General features: G+C 38.4%; 1 long non-coding RNA gene across 1 annotated transcript; it reads left to right on the top strand.

Annotated features, from left to right (window-relative positions):
* The first annotated feature begins 989 nt into the window (after positions 1 to 989).
* LOC308066627 lies at positions 990 to 14,796 on the top strand. Its single transcript, XR_013929233.1, has 2 exons — positions 990 to 1,230; positions 1,317 to 14,796. It is a non-coding gene; the product is annotated as an uncharacterized lncRNA (long non-coding RNA).
* Positions 14,797 to 17,578: the final 2,782 nt, after the last annotated feature.

Genomic DNA, 17,578 nt, shown 5'->3' with positions numbered 1-17,578 from the left:
GTGAAATATTTTTGCATCACTTAAAGAATAAACACCCTTGAATGGAGGGATAAAGAGCTGATTTAAAGCACTAACTAAACATCAAGTCTAAGGTATGGTTATCCATCTTCTTTCCATTGACTCTCCAAGAACCTACACAGTTAGATAGTGGTAAGTAGGTAGATACAGCATGTGGGCAAGTAGTAAGTAGTAACAGTAGATGAGGTTAATCTGTCCTGAAATGGTAGGATTAACTGGCTTGGAGTATTGATGTAATAAATAAACCTAAATGATTATAACTATCATTAGATACCAGTTTCTGGTTGTTGCCTCCACATGATTTATGTATCTGCAGTTCTAGAATATCTTGTTCTTAAGCTTTCTCAAGCTGGTCAGAATTAGAAATGCAAGATACCAAAAATATTCAGCAATTACAAGTGGATGCTATCCAGACTACTGTCTGTAGGAAGGCACATACAGTCTGCTTGAAATCACGGGTTTATTTGTACCCTGTGGGAGGTTTGATTAAGAATTGTCACAGTCTAATACTGGTAAGAGAATCAGACTGAAATGTTCTATAAATTTAAAGTTTGTATTACCTTTTTCAAACACAGGCAACAGTTTTACTCAATACTTAGCTGCTGAACAAGTGCAAAATAAGCCAAGGGAAATATCATGTTAGCTTGCTAACACATCTCTTTGCGAATACTGAGAGGATATTTTTTTGGCTGAAATTCACTTGAATGACTAATAAGGACCTACATCTTGTTATGTGTCCCTTAGAGTCAAAGAAAGGTTAAAGCATGTCATTTACTGGGCCAGTGAAACCCAACTGCCTGGATCAAGTTCACTCATTTTGTGACACTCACTGACTCAACAGAAAGGGAAGCAACCTGAGCCCTTCTCAGAAAAAGATCTATTCATGAGAGCATTTTTTTCTTCCATTCCAGAAAACCAGGCTCATTGCAGTCTTCAATAAGCTGCTTTTTAAAAAAAAAAAAAAAAAAAATTATTCTGTTCACAGGAGTGAGGCTGACTTGAGTGAAAAAGATGACAAACACAGAAGAACCTTTTGTCAAATGCCCTAATATTTGCCTTGCTGCTTTCACCACATATGATGAATGTTCCAGAGGTTACTGAGACCCACAACTAGATTCTGTCCTGCAGCTCATCTCCCTTTTAAATTCTAGATTGTGAAGATTTTCTCCACATCTCCAATCTCCAAGAAATGATGTGTTCTAAAGCTGAGAGGTACATACAGAAAAATGTCATGGAAAAGATATTGTACGGCAACTCATGGTTATGTGTAAAATAAGTCTGCATTCTTTGTCCTACAGCATTACTGATCATCAGTCTTTTTTCCAGTGCCAGCAGTGCAAACAAGGAACTGACCTATTAAAGTCATTAGAGTCAAACAGTGGAAGAGCTGATGTGACAGGTGAATCATGCCTTTTATCTCCTTATCTTTATATCTCCTTATCATATCCTTTATCTCCTTTATCTTATACTCCAACCTAGAGTATTTTCTGTTTTAATCTAAAGTCGTTAACACGCTTGGATTTTTGGATGTTGTAGATAGTCAGCTAGAGTTTATTAATAATTAGTGATCTTCCAACAGGACACACCTATTATACACATGAAAAAAATACTGTTGTGAGCTCTATGCTTTGTTCCCCTTCTATTAACTTAATGTTATTTATTGGTGCCACTTTTAATGGCACTATTGTTCTCAAAACACCATGTGTTTTTCCGTCCTGTGTGCTATTTTCCTATTTATGAAGATGCTTTCTTCCTAGCACATCTTTCCTGTTAACATTGTTAGAGTTCTGGAAAGGCCCAATTCTGTCCCTGCTGTGGATCACCTTCACTTGTGTTTTTATTCTAAACACAGGTTTGATGTTATTGGCAAAAGAAACAGTCTGATAGAACAGGATTTTTGAAGGGGGAAAAGTCCCCCTACCCTGAAAAAAAACCTGAAACATTCTGAAATGGGGTTAAGGACTAATAACTTGTGACACCATGTGTAAGACTGGATTTCATGTCTTTCATATTTTCTATTCAATGTATCTCATTTTTGTATTTAGGAAATCATGATCATGCTTGAGGCTTTCTTCGTTTCTCTGTAGAAAATTTTGTCTTTGGTTTGTAAAGAACCTGTGCTCCACAGAGGCAATAAAAATTTTGATTATTTTGTTGTGTACTCAAAAGAGTGAATATTTTATGTTTTCATTGAATTTCCAAAATGTTCTCAGCAGCTTTATCATCCATATGAAATGCCTGGTGTGGTACATTTTTATGGAAAATTTCCATGTGGAGGAGTACTAAAGGGAAGATTACAAGTGTTTTAGTAATCGTGGTTCTGGAAGGTAGATTTGAAGAAGTATGGTTTCCCAGTACTAGGAAACGTAAATACCATTTTGAAACTGGATCAGCTGCATACTAATCAGGACTCTTTCAAATAAGGCATGTCAGGCTTATGCCATATATCCACAAATGTCACCATATCATTGTATGCATTGCGCTGTTAAACTAACAGATCAATTTTCAAGTAGAAGGATGTCAGTGCCAATGCCTCAGTATGTGTTTGAACTGCTTACTTACATTTTACAAAGCTAAAAAGGAATCCAAGGTTATTTGGTACTTCTAAAATCTCTTTACTAGATGTTCAGATGCTTGTTTGCTTTTATTGGAGAAGTACTTCTTTATGTGTAGTAGCTTAAACTAAATGAGTGGATTGTCAGTGTCAACTGTTTTTCTTTGCTGTCTTAACTACTTTCATGTAGCTAGGCAGCTCAGAGACACAGAAAATCTATTCTAAAATCTACAGTGATTACACAGTTAGATATTTGCACAATGTTCTGCTGCTCTGCATATTTATCTTTAACCTTCGGCAGTTACTGAGTATGTAATTCTCAATCTCTCTTAAAATGAAACACCCAAGAGATGGGAAGAAGGTTCCAATAAGTAGAAGCTACATCCATGGCCTAGCTAGAGAGCCAGTGAGGGACATAATGGCCTTTCTTTGTGGGAACGTCCTCATTTCTGATTTGTTTCTGTTAATATTCATCTGGAAATTGTAAAGGTGAAGTCTTGCTGTTTATGGTCAAAGCATAGCACAAGGCCATAAATATACCAGTGAATTAAATCTTTAAAAAAATCCCCTAGCTTTTCATGATATTCTTCCAGAGAATGTGGCTATTCATACTTATTTTTAAATTTCTGTAGGATGGTTCAAGTGCAGAATGATAACTGTACTTCTGTTAAATAAACGCAGCGGTGGAAAAACTAGCAAGCTATTGAAATGAAGCTCATCCTTTGCCTTCTGTAGTCCCTTTTTATTCAGTTCCCCTGCCTCACACAGGGAGAAGTGTTTGGCAGTGTATTTAAAAGAGTCTTAATGCATGAGCTTCTTCAGAGCAGAGGAAAATGTTATTCCTGAGGTATCAGAAAAGAGTGTGACAGTTTCTCTTGGGCAGTTGGGCCTCAGCTTTCTATGACCACCTTAAAAATCAACTGGCAATCGATGCAGGTTATAAATCATAGGTGTAATATCCTACCTTGAAGAAGCAATGTATAAATAATTAAGCAACAACATTCCTTCCTTGCTCTGTTTTCTGCAGTGTTAAGATATGCACAGTGCATATATGCACAGTGAACTTCTGTAATGAAGCCAAATGCACAGGTGAAGTGGAAAGTATAGAGAAAAAAAAAGGCAAACAAAGGATAAAACATTTGACAGTCATTGCTTTTCATGATGTGAAAGTAGGTAGAGAAATAATAAGATGAGTTGCAGGCACACTCAACAGAAGAAAATGTAGAATGATGCCCCTAACGAGACAGTTTAACACAGTGGTTTGGTTTGGTTTGGTTTTGAAAGGCAAAGTGACTATGTATGTTCTTCGCTGTAAGGGTACGCTTGTCACTAGTCAACAAATCCAAGTCCATATTTAAGGTCAAATATATGTGTAGGTCCCTCAAATTCGAAGCCACATTAGTATCATACAATTATACAGTAAGGAGAAGCTTTTTTAGTTTTTGGAAATAAATAGATACTGGGAAACTTTGAAAGCACTTTTACTGTTTTTTTCAAAAAATGCATTTCTACAGACACAGTATAAATGAAGGTCTCAGTAATAACTATTTGAAAAACACCCCAAACTTATTCCTCACCACAAACACCACAGAATCACAGACTGGTTAAGGTTGGAAGGGACTTCTGGTAGTCATCTGCTCCAAACCTCTGCTCAAGCATAACCACCCAGAGCCACTTGCCCAGGCCCATGGCTAGATGTCTTTTGAATATCTCCAAGGATGGAGACTCCACAACCTTCCTGGGCAACCTCTACCCGTTGTCACTCCCATAGTGAAAAAGTGTTTCCTGAAGTTGGAGTGAACCTTCTGTGTTTCAGTTTGTGCCCATTGCCTCAGATCCTGTCACTGGACACCACCAGGAAGAGACTGGCTCCGTCATCTCCGCACCTTCCCTTCAGATATTTATATACACTGATGAGATCCCCCTGAGCCTTCTCTTCTCCAGGCTGAACAATCCCAGTTCCATTAGCCTTTCCTTCCAGGAGAGACGCTCCAGCCCCTTCATTATGTTTGTGGCCCTTCACTGAACTCTCTCCAGTATGTCCATTCCTCTCTTGCACTGGGGAGCCAACATAACTCCAGCTGTGGCCTGACCAGTGTTGAGTAAAGGGGAAGGGTCACTCCCCTCAACCTGCTGGCAATACTCTGCCTAATGCGGCCCAGGATACCGTTCACTTTCTTTGTGGCAAGGGCACATTACAGGTTCATGCTCAACTGGGTGTCTGCCAAGACCCCCAGGTCCTTTTCTGCCAAGCTGCTTTGCAGCTGGGTGTTGTGCCCCTCACTGCCCTCCCCACCCCACCACCTACCCTCACCCCACTCCATCATGCAGGTTTTGATACTCACAAGAAAATTTAATTTTTATTTGCGTTATAGGGCAGTAGTTACAGACAGTAGTTCTTATACACTGTTACAAATAGTAAATTCCTGAATTTTATGCAACTCCATTTCAAACACACCTAATTGTTCAGGTAAGAATGGATGAATTGTAAAGAGCTTAGTGGTTGAATTTTATTCCAAAATAGTGCATGGTTATCCAAAACATACCTATGCTTGTCCACAAGTTCTACCCAGCAATGGTAATAATATTTATTATATCATTATGTAAATTTTCCTTTCAGGAAATTTAAGGATGTACAGAAAACAATATTTTTACACTGAAAGGGTAGTTTAAACTTCTCTCAGCTTTTGATGGTTGTTTTAGTGAAAGAAAGTTTTTTGTTTTATCTGTATCGATACAATCATCCTAAATTCTCATCACGGGGGTTCTGTCCCGAAGTTCACTGTGAACTTCCACTGCTGAATATCACCCATTTTCCATGCGAAACATTTTATAAAAAAATTGACTTCTCTTCGTAAAGAGGTGATGGTGTTCCTGACTCAATCATTTTCTATGCTTTCCTGAGAAATTCTGAAGCAGCTTTCTCAAGCTGAAGAATGGTGGGGATGGCAGAATAGGCCTTATACTACAGCTTTGTATGGTGAAAGCAGGGACTTTCTAGTACATCTGTCCAATTGTATCAAATACCTGGTTGTTGTTTTAGATTGTAAACATTTGAGGACATGAACATCTTCACATATGATTTTAAAATCTTACAATATTAGATCTAAAATGGGACTTTTGAGAACTAAAATGATAATCGTAATAAAATAGTAATAATGGAACTAATAATTCTCATGTCCATAAAATTAAATTGTAAGTATGATGATAAAGAGGATTAAATTTTTTACTCAAAATATGCAATTATATTGAAGAGACACAAAAGGAAATGATGTCTGATTTCTGTGGTCTGATTATAATGCATTAAAACTTCAGAACATGAAAGAGAAGTGAGTGGAGTTCAGCAAAAGCTGATAATATCCTTGGGACTTAAATGCTTTCCATTTTTTAAGAATAAGTTGTGGATTGCTGCTTTTTGTAGATTAAAAAAATGAAAAATTATTGGTACTCATCTTTTGGCAGTTTTGTATCCCAACAAACATATTGCTTTTAATGGTCTATTGGTTGAAATAATCTGTGGTGTTAGTCAAATTGACTATAGAAAATATGATGTTTAATTTTTACATAAGAGAAATGAGAAATATCTAAAATTGTTTCAGCATGCTTGTCATGAGGATTTTTAAAATATGGAAAATGTATGAAAGTTAAAGAGTAAAATACAATGCAGTAAATGTACCGTTCCTTATGTGTTATTCAAAAACATATCAGGAAAAGTAACCGTATACCAGGGCAATGCATCAGTTATTTTGTGTTTGAATTTTTAAAATATGTTTGAATATTCTTTTTACAAGATCCTGTACATGGTGATAAAAATGGATTAGATATTTAGTTGTTTAACCAAGAGAAAACTCAGAATGACATTAGAATTTATTTGTCTTTGATGTTATTAATGTTAATGGGCAATTACATTGCATCAAATCACTAGAAGAGTACTTACAGAAACAGGACTCAGTTGTGCTCAGAGAAACTTGGCATTTTCCATACTCTAATCAAAAGGCAAAGAAACTGATATGTAGGTCAGTGATCTTTAAGGGGGGTGTGTGTATGGAATTCTGAGCTTCTGGCGCACAAGGCACAAGAGTCCTGTGAAACACAAGCAGCAGAGCTCATCAAAGAGAGGTTGTAATTAAAGAAAAACGAATTGACATGTATATTCATGTAATCAATGTTATGAAACTATTGTCACTTCTTTAAAGAAGAGCTAAACACGTAACAGAATTGAGTAGATTGTGAGAACAGTTGTTGTAGTCAAGGCATCAGTTAAAGCATAAGAACTATTTTGTGGTGTGTTCAGAGAAGGAATGTGCGGGGTTACACCCAGGTAAGCATTTTGGGCCTAAATACAAAAAAAAGGGCTGAAGCACCTACGGGTTAGGTACTGGATTGACTACCTTACATGTACCAAACCTCCAGAGTTGAAGGGAGGCAGTCTGTGCCAGCATGCTTGAGCACAGCTGATGGACCAAACTGTTCGGTAACATCGAGCACGTCTGCTTCCTCCAGCCACTCCTGCCCAGGACCTCTCCTGCCTGGCTGCTGGAGGCCAGCCCAGGGACACAGGGACCTGGGGTCCTGGCCCAGGCTGAGGGACACAATTGCCACTTTCCTGTTTGCCGGGTCAACCAGTAGTGAAGCTGATCATGTATCCCAGCACGTATCCCAGAGACAGACATACACAAGCAGGACACTGACGCAGCCGGTCACACAGGCTGCTGCATACCAGGTGCTGCCTTCAGCAGCCCCTGCACAGAGGCTCACACAGACACAAACAAGCACAGGCAGCCAAGTCCCCTCATCCTTTTGGGCTGGCAGAGGCAGGAGGTCACTAGTGCAGGCACACACGTGACACTCTCCAAGTTCACAAGCACACACACCTTTGTGGTTACCCCAAGTACTGGCACAGCCCCTCTGTGTGTCCGCACCCTGCCCACATCCTGGGTCCCCTTACCTATCCCATGGGTCCCCTCTTTGCCATCTAGACCGGCTTCGTGCTGGCTGTACACACGCAGCACTTGCACATCCATCCCACAGAATCCCACACCTGTGGGTCTCCCAGATACCAGGAAGAAGCCTTCACCACCTAAAACTCTTGCCCAGACTCAACATCGCCCTTCTCACCAGCTGGTCCAGATTGAATTTTTGCAGCTAATACACCCACCCACCCACCAAGCACACCATGTCTGGGGAAGATACAGGCACTCATTTCCCTCAGAAGCAGGCACTTGGCACGCAGCTGAGTCCCATGGTCCTGCTTCAGCCACCAACACCGATACCCTCATTCACCCTGCTCACACCTGTCCGCCAGTAGTTGGTTTTGGGACACACATTGTTCCCACCCCATAGCTGGAGATTAAAGACCCCTACTCGCTGCAGCCATTGACACTGAGACCCCACTCGCTTCTGAAACTGATACCACAGGCTGGGGCACCTGCACACCTGGTCTGACTCCAAGGTCTGACACCAATTTTCACTTGCCCACATACAGGTCTCACTGGTAGCTGGCTTAGTCCTTGCATCATGCGTGCACACACACACAAACTACGCATGATTGTCCCCTTTGATACCCTTTTATTTCAATCCCCCTCTTTGTTCCTCCCTGCTTCCTCTTCCCCCCATGCATCTGTCCAAGAGTTGTACAGCTCTGTCAGTTCCCGCACCCCTTCCAGCTTGGGATCCCCCTGGTTTATGACCCTACCAGTTGCAAAGTTCAGGCTGATCTTCCTTGAAGTGACACCTGTGGTCTCTTGATAGACCATCAATTAGTGAGTGATGAGGTTTTTTTCTTGTTATTGCCGTGTTTGTTTTGTCAGGTTTGTGTCTCTGTATATTTTGTTTCTGATTTCCCCCTTTTTCCCTTAGTTTCCCAATTGACAAGATCCCTGATCAGATAACCTCATGGGAATAAACATTCTCACAGCCCTCACAGCCCAGCGTGACTGACCAGGTCACTGCTTCCCTTGCCATTTGTGGGTGAGGTTTGTGTCCCTGTCTGTTCTTGTTTATGTGTTAATTCTTTTCTTATTATCCCTTCTTGCATTGAAAAAGGTCCTTGACCAGATACCTTAAAAGGAAGGACTCTTTCCTTCCACATACCTTTACCAAAAAATATTATAAAAAGAACTGCCTGACTCCTGGGTCCCACTGGGACTCAGGCTCTGAGGTCTGGTAAAAAATCTTGTGAATTCCTTGGCCAAAATAAAAGGTATCCCAAAACACTTATCTGCCCCTTGGGGGACTACAAGTTCATAGGCAGTCACTAAACACTTTAAAGTGTTTTTGCTAAAATTTGAGATAACTTTGAAAATATGGTTAATAACTTGAAACAACACAATAGCGCATTGTAGAAATAGCCAGAAGATAGTATTCATACTAAAAGTCTCTAAAGTCAGCCAGAACATGCGGTAACAGTGCATATGACAGACTGAAGACATGACATGCAAACATACAAGTTCTGCTTGATCCTTTCACAAAAGATTCAGGCAGAGGTGAGGGCTGGCCGCTTTTTCCCTGAGGCCCATGTTCAGATTTCTATCCTATGTTTGTAATGGAAGTGCTGCAGATTGCAGCCAGGAGGAAGAAGATTGCCTTCTAGCACACAGGTATCCCAAACCATACATGAATATTAAACACATCAATATTAACACAAGCACAAATTAAGACAGATTTCATTTTTGCCTTTGCATCTATAGACAGCATCAATATTTTCATCATTTTGGTTCTTCAGTTTTGTGCCTTATATTTCTGACAGGCAGGACAGAAAAACAGGGACAGGTGGAATAAAAATTAGATGATAATTTACATTTTCCCAACCACATCACCAGTTTGAAAAACAGTATTAAAACTGCCACAATATGATGTTACTGTGCAAAGTGTTGTTGATGGCGTTGTTAATTACTTTTCTTAAAGTAGGTTCTGCAAGAGGTAATAAATGTAACCTGTAACTTGTCATTGAATGATGTTAAAAAAGATTATTGTTTCTACTAAGAAATATTAATATGGATGAAATGCTTTGTAGTAATGTATGTCTTACTGTGAAGAGCTGTTATGTTATCACTACTGATTTTTCATCCAGGTGTAGGTAAATTTAAAACCATGAAAGTAATCCTTATGTCATCTAATCTTCACTCGTGTCTTCATAATTATATAGCCTGCTGCCTCAGATGAACCAAATATATCAGTCTTTAGTTTCAAACCTACATCTGTAATTTTTGAAGGAAAATACTGGTGACTACAGACCCAAATATTGATACTGTATAGTCCCTTCACTCTGAAATGCATAGGTTCTTCACTCCAAAACACAAAACAGATAACTATGAAAGCTGCACTATGGTTGTTTTCCAGGCATCTTCCTCAGAATTTACACCGAAATAAAGTCAATATAGAGAAATTTGTGAATTTGGAGCATGCTGGTTCAACAGTTGAACTGAAGAATCAAAAGAAACTTTCCCATAGAGTTATGAAAATCTGGGGGGAAAGGGCAAGAGACACCACCCATACGATTTCAACAAGAGGGAACCCTTTCTCTCAATCCCACCTTGAGTGCAGAAGGCACAACAGTCAGCAGTATTTACTCCTACAGCTTAATTTACTTCTAATGTCAGTGCTTGTATCCCTCTATATGGGGGCCTTTTAGACTGCTTTATCTGCCTTGCCAGAAAATCCACTGCTAACAGGATTATTGCACTAGCCCACCCATAATGCATTGTTCAGTTTTCTCCTCATCTCTCTCACACTGACTTTTTGATCTTTGTCATATCCATCACCACCACTACTTGCCTGTCCCCTGACCTTTTATCTCTCCCATTACTCTATTCACAGTACAAATTGTGGGCATTGCCCTTCTTCACCTCCCATTGTGCACCGTTGTATTTCTACTTGGTCAAACCGAAGTATTTCACCCAGAGACAGTTTTAGCGGCTCACTCCTTACTGCCTTTCAGTTCACAGAAGAAAGGACACAGCCACAGTGGTATGGGGTTTCCTGTGGGTGACAGGTTTTCTTAGCAAACAGCTGATGCTGAAGCTTTCAGCAGACTCTTTCTCCTCCCTTTTCACAGTAAGTGTAAAGCTCTAGGTTCTCACAGAGTGTTACACTTAATTGAACAAATATTCAGCTTAGATTCAGGAGGTAAAAATATCTAGGGCTGATTCTCATGCAAGGTTCTTATGTAGTCTGAATTAGAAGTGTGTACTATGGCTCCCAACAGGTGGAAATAACTGCAACGGAACATATGGGATGAAATGAATCTAATAAAAATAAACACACTTCCTGGAGTGTTATTGACTTGTAACAGCATCAGATGACATGAATATTTGCAAGGGTTCAAGAGAGACTGGGAAAATATGCCAGATCTAATTTAGTAAGTTTGTAATTCCCAGAATTAAAAGCTTAGGTTTCAATTTTAAATAAATAATTTGTAGCAAAGTTGTCAGCAGTTAAATTGGCTGCCAGACCCACTGCCTAACCTGGGGACTTTAGTGTCTGCTGAGCATTTTCCATTTATTTGGTTATCAGACAAGCACGATTTGTAAACACACACACACACCCTGCCCCAAACAGGGCTGCAACAAATAAAATCTTGAACAATATAGATTTATAGTAGACACTGTAGCTGAAGCATATACGATTGTACCTCCAGGGTTTTATCGCATGTAACAGGATCTTCTTTTATGTAACAAAGTCTACAAATCCAGTCCATGACTATATGCATTATGTAATACATGGAAATCTTTGGTATGCCAGCTGGTACTGCTAACATAAAATAGATTTTATACAAAAGACAGACAGGGACTTAAAAAATTAATGCAGCTAAAAATGAGGAGCATTGTTCTTCATAATTGCTCAAAAATGCAAAAAATATGTCTACCAAGAACCAGAAAAAAACCTTTTTCTGAATATTGTATGTACCTTAACCTTCTAGGCTGTCTTACAGAGATACTCTGTTGTATATCAGTTGTGTTTGGCATAGGCCAAATATTTTTTATGGATGCTCTAGTCCTTCAGCTTTTGTTCTAGTGGTCTGTTACTGTCGTCTCACAATTGAATAATAGCGTCCATTCCTGGTGTAATGTCTGTTTGTCTCAAGCTGCATTTAACTTTCTGATAACAAAGTTCCCTTTCTCTATATTTGTATATGCACAACACCCCAGAAAGAATGGTTCTTATCAGCCCTGCAAAACTGGCGAGCAGTGCTTCTTACCCTCAGGCACCATACCCTGATGTGTAATTTACTAGTTGTTCATGTATCTTCTCGCAGAGCACTTTCAGGAGCCACAGCACACAGTATCCACTCAAACTAGATATTAACCCCTCTGCTGAGAATAAGAATAAATAAAACTCTGGGGACACAGTGAAAACCCAGACTTATCATGAAGGAATGGTTCTGAGTCTGTATGGTGGGAGACTCTGGCCTACGTTTTCTCCTTCTGGATCTTCCTTTTTTAGATGACTTCTCGATAAATCGATTTGTTTCTGTAAAAGACAGCTTAATACTCATACTAAAATCCGTTCGACAGAGATACTGGTGCTAGTTAGCCACAGATCGGTCTGGCATGGTGGGTATTGCTGTCTCTCTTCACAGTTAAGTACTGCAGTTTTGTATTGCAGCAGTTCAGCAAAAGACAGGATGACTGGTACAAAATGAAGGATGTCCCATGGGAATCTGAGATGTCTGAGATCTGTTATAGCAGAATTCACTTACAGACCAAATCTGGGTTACAGTTTGCCAAAATCCACATTGCTGGAGAGTCTTAAGTGACTCTGTGTTTCCAGATACACGAAATAAGAGTTGGTGCAGCCTGCAGAGTCCTTCTAACTTTCCTTTCAAAAAGGACCCTGTGACAAACACTTTTGTGGGGATACTTTCGGGGATGATTTTAAGGGGATCAACAGCACATGAGATGTGTGGTAGGAAAGTCAAATAAAGGACAAACTATGTTACCCCAGCTACACAGCTGCCTTAATGTTTGTTACTTCTGCTTTCTCTCTCCTGGCTGTGTAGCTTGGCTTAGTCAGGAATCGCACTAACTAAATGGAAGAGATGTCACTGCAGTAACATACCACAGGAGTGTCACTTGTGCCCAAGAAGCAATTCTGTAAGATACTAAATAAGTGCCTGCCATTTTAAAAGAAATGGCAACTGGAAATGAAAATGAAATCTATACCATAAAGATCAAGTTGAAGAACATTTTAGAGTGCTGTTTTATACAGAAGAAACCATAGAGAAAGCCATGGGTCAAAATCAATCAGTTTTAAAAAGATTACTACTGACGTGTTTGAGGGATTACATAACCACAAGTCATTAAATTCAGAAAATTATTGTGATGTATTTTTGGTGGCTACATGCCACAAATTCTCAACCGCTTAAAAGCTGAAATACGAGGGAAACATCATGTTTTATTACTTCCAGTGATCCATACCTTTAAACCATCAATTTGGTCATTACAGGAGCTACTGAGAATTGGTTGCAGAAGACAAATATAGGTCACCGCAATCTGCTATGCAGGCAAATGCCAGGGTGTATTTCTGCTCTTATTGTGCTGCTTGTTTGAGAAAGTTATACCTCTGATGTAAGGCAAAAATTGCTAGGGCTGCAGAATTTGCAGAAGTGCTGTTTTGGCTTAAACCAATAGTTTAGTTGGTCCAGTTTGCTTTTCTGAAAAACAAGCAACAGCTAATGCTTTTGAGAAAAGTCAAAAAAATTCTGCAATGCATAATGGCCCAGAGGTAAAATATATTCCTGACCTGAGGCAGTTTAGTGTTTGACTTATGCCCTAAAGCATAAACATCTGCATACTGCATATTTTAAACTCATTTTATGCAGCAGTGGGCAATTTGAACAGATATATACTTTTTTAATGCATTCTTAAACAAAAATTTTTTACATCCTGATATTTTGTGGCTAGTTGCTGTCAAGAATTCATATTGGACAAGTCCCATCTCCCATTGTAGACTCAATTTATACAGGAGAATACCTTAAAACCTTGGGAACAGCAAAAAAAAAGACGTAGCTTCATGTAATTTCAGCTTCCCAGGAAGACTGATATACGAGGATGTGTAACGTTGTCCTTTTATAACACTGACATCTTCTGTGATACTAATTTAGGTTTCTGTTTCAAATTTCCTAGTGTAACCTGGCAGAGGGATTGAAGCAGGCAATATCTAGATCATAGAGCTGCCAAATTACTCTTCAATTGTGTGAAAGAAGCCACTCTTCGACAAAGTCAACATCCACCCATCACAGGAAACACATTGAGCAAGATAGTCCAAGTCCCAGCTTGAACAAAATTACATTTCTTTTTAATGTTGGCGACAATATTTTGCCTTATTTTCAGAGTTTGCTCATTAGTTACTTCAGAAAAAATGTTGCATAGTTTAAACTGCTCACTATGGCTTTAAAGCAGCTAAAAAGCCTGTCTAAAGGCTGTAGGAAAAGGTACCCTACGACTGCCAGGTTAAGGACAAGCTGAACCTTTGCTCATCTGCATGGAAGTAGGGAGAAGAACATAGGAAACACAAGAAGCCTTCCTTCCACTCATCATCATACTGCACTCAGGGGAAGTCCCTAAAGTCTACAGATACTTCACATGCTGTGGAAAAACACACATCCCCAGACTATCCACAAAGAGGAATGCAACAGACAGCACAGCCTTCTGTGCATATTTGATTGAGGCCATGCTCCATACTGAGAGAGGAGCCTTGAAGAGGCAGCATCTTTACCCTGTCTCTCTCTGTGCTTCCTCAACTGAAATACAGCTCTGCTCAGATGGCACAGGGAAAGTCTACATGAAGTGGAAACAGGCTAGTCCTGCAGTAATTTAGGGAAGGTATCTAGTAGGGAAAAAGCTAATATGTCTTACTGGGGTTTCAAATGTCTCTATAACAAATTCATGTAAGGAAAGGCTTTGCATAAGATAATGGCCATCACTATTTCATCCCTATTTCTCAAGCCAGGGGAACTTAAAATTTTTAGTAAGTCTCTGTGTTTACCCATTCAAAGGAGAGTGCTTCAGAATCACTGATGTTGAAGATTAAAGACAAAGCCAAATTTGTCCAGTACATTTCTAAGATATAAGGCTCATAAAATGAGAAGTAGAATAAAGTGAATGTTGAGGACAGGTTAAACAACATACAAATCTTACAATCTCGTTGAAGAAACTTGATGTAACAGAATGTAACGAAATATGTATAAATTCAGCTACCATGTATATCTGTAAGCCAAAAAGTTCCAAAAGATAAAAATCTGGGGAAAAGAGTTGAAATATTTGAAAAATGTTGATAAAATATATAGTATTAGTTCCTTCTCCTGAACTGATATATAATTTGTCTGGTATTGTACATGACTGCATATGAACAATTTGCACTAAGAGAATTTGATTGAGCTATGTGCCCAGTGGCTTATTTCTTGAAATTACGAAGGACAAACTTTGCCCTTAATTATTTTGTTCCTAAATTCCATGAAATGGCTATGATATGAAAAGAAAGATGATTGGGCCACTGTGGAATGCCCAAAACTAAAATCAAACAAATAAACAAACCTACCTCAACCAAACCCATCTCAACCCAAACAAATTATCATCTGATTCTTCCTTAAAATACATTGGTGGATAAGGTTACTCAAAAAATAAACAGTCTGAACTGAAAAGAACTCTAATTCAAAGTTTCAGAGCATTTCAAATTCTTTTGATCAAAGGGGAAAAAAGGTCATTTGTGTGTCTAAAGAACTGGTGATGGCAATTATAGGAAAATTAATATGTGCTTCTTTATCTCCTCAGAAAATAATAGCCTCTTTCAAAAGCATTAGAGTATAGTAATAATAGTTAGGTAATTCTGTACACAGTGTTCCCACTAAATAATGTATTGTATAGGTGCAACTGAGATGAACTCCTGGATAAATTCAAGCAGATGAAGAGATCTTTCAGACACTGATTGGATGACCCTTATTGAACTCTGTTCAATAAATCCTGCTAAAAGTTCTTTTCATTTTCTCTGCAATACCACAAAAAAATATGATATCTTCTGCCTAAACAAAACCTACCACTTAAAGAAGCTGTATGACTTTTGGAAAGCAGAGTTGGAAACAAATTCCCCTTACCTTTGACACTTTGTTTCACATATACTTAAATGTGGTAATATCCCACCTATGTAATATTCTACGCATATGAAGAGCTTTTCTTTTGAATGTCATACTTAGCCTATATATACGTATGTATGTGTATATAAGAAACCACTTGTTAACAACCTTCTATCATTTATGTTTTTTTTAGGCAAACAGGCTTGACCTGTGTATCCATTTAGATAATTTAAGGAATTAATTATCTGCTTACAGCTAATTAACAATAGGAACAGAGGCTTTATGCTTCTGAGACATTGCGATGATGTTATTAAATCACTCATTCTGTATTATCCTCATAGAGAAGCTGCATTGTCACACAACGGCATTTTGAGTCAATCATCAATCTAGACCATCTGACTGGAAGCCAATGTGTGAAAAGGAAAACAGTGGTAAAAAAAGTTGTGATAATAAAATGAAAGTAATATGGCAGGATAAGCATGTCTTACAGCATAGGCTTCTGCAATTGAGAATGCCATTTCAGGGTCCCTTTGTACGAATGGAGAGTTGGTCAAAAGTTATTGAGCCCAAGACATGACTTACCTCAACTCAAAGCTATTTCAACCCACAAGGCTACTTCTTATCTTTCCAGCAAATGAACAATTTATGTATTAAGTATTCAGACTGGCAGATAGTCTTACATTGCAAGGCAATCGTAAAAACAACAATGAAAACCCCCAAAACCAAACCAACCAAACAAAAAAACCCCCAATAATAAATTGACTAGATATCATTATACTGTATGATTTACGAATCAGTAAATTCTCGCTTCTAGATTTTGAAAGGAACATCTTTTGAAATTTCAGCTGGACTGGATTATTTTCAGACCTTGTGTCCTTTTTGATTTCTTCCAATATGTTGTAAAATCTGCACTCCATTACAAGAAGTAAAAAATCAAAGGACATATAACTGATAATATATGTTGGAATTATTACAATTTCTGCACCTTTTCAATCAGACAAGAAGTACAGGGATTAAATTTGCAGGTTGTTAACATCTAATTAAGGAAAGTACAGTTCTGGGTTTGAATTTGGCAGTATGGTTTTATAGCTTCTTCACTATGTAAAATTTGTTGGTGTATAAAAACTTTAATTTTCATTTACTAATTAGTTGCCAGATGCTTTTAATGCTATATAAGTTCTTATCTTAATGTGGAACATTGGAAAGAAATAATGTACAACACAGAAACAAGATACGTGTGCATGTAGATTTTAATTCTTTTCTAGGTTAATGTATACATCATTTTAACATATGTCCCTGGACCAAACACAAATCACAGTCTACAACCTTCATGATTTTGTTGATGCTTAGCCAAATGAATCTGCGCATAGTAGAATATGTAGATTTTTCTGTGTAGACCTGCACATAAATTAGTTCAATTCCTATTAAAGTATTGCTTCATCAATCAGTAACGTCCCAGAGGCCAGTTATGACTGTTACAGAAATTCATCTTTAGAGCAGAGTAATGTTTCATCATTATATTTGTGTCATGATTACTGTGACAGGTTAATTTCAAAGATAAGTTATTGAGCATTCAGGCATATTTGTCAAACAGACAAATGAAAACTTTGTGTATATTCATTTTCCGAAACAAGAAGACATAGCTATTGAAGAATTGGCAAGGACTAAAGTTGAAAACATTTGCTGCATGCTGTGTCAGGAATTTCTTAACATTCAATCATGGAAAGAAATAAAAAGCAAAAGTGAGCCTTCACTGAAACCAGTAACAAAAGTTTTGTGGTTATAGTCAGAGACCTGGATTATACTTGTGCAGTTCTAGCTCTTTGAATTATAGAAAATCATCAAAACTGAAACACATATTTTTGATCTTGAAGAATTCAGAAATAGATTTTTCCTTCACACTTGTCACACAGATAGAATGGTCTTCAAACTCT

The sequence above is a fragment of the Falco punctatus genome (genome assembly GCF_963210335.1).
Source record: "Falco punctatus genome assembly, chromosome: 6".
Classification (NCBI taxonomy): domain Eukaryota; kingdom Metazoa; phylum Chordata; class Aves; order Falconiformes; family Falconidae; genus Falco; species Falco punctatus.
Note: the sequence above shows the minus strand (reverse complement) of the source record. Positions and strands in the feature narration are given on the sequence as shown.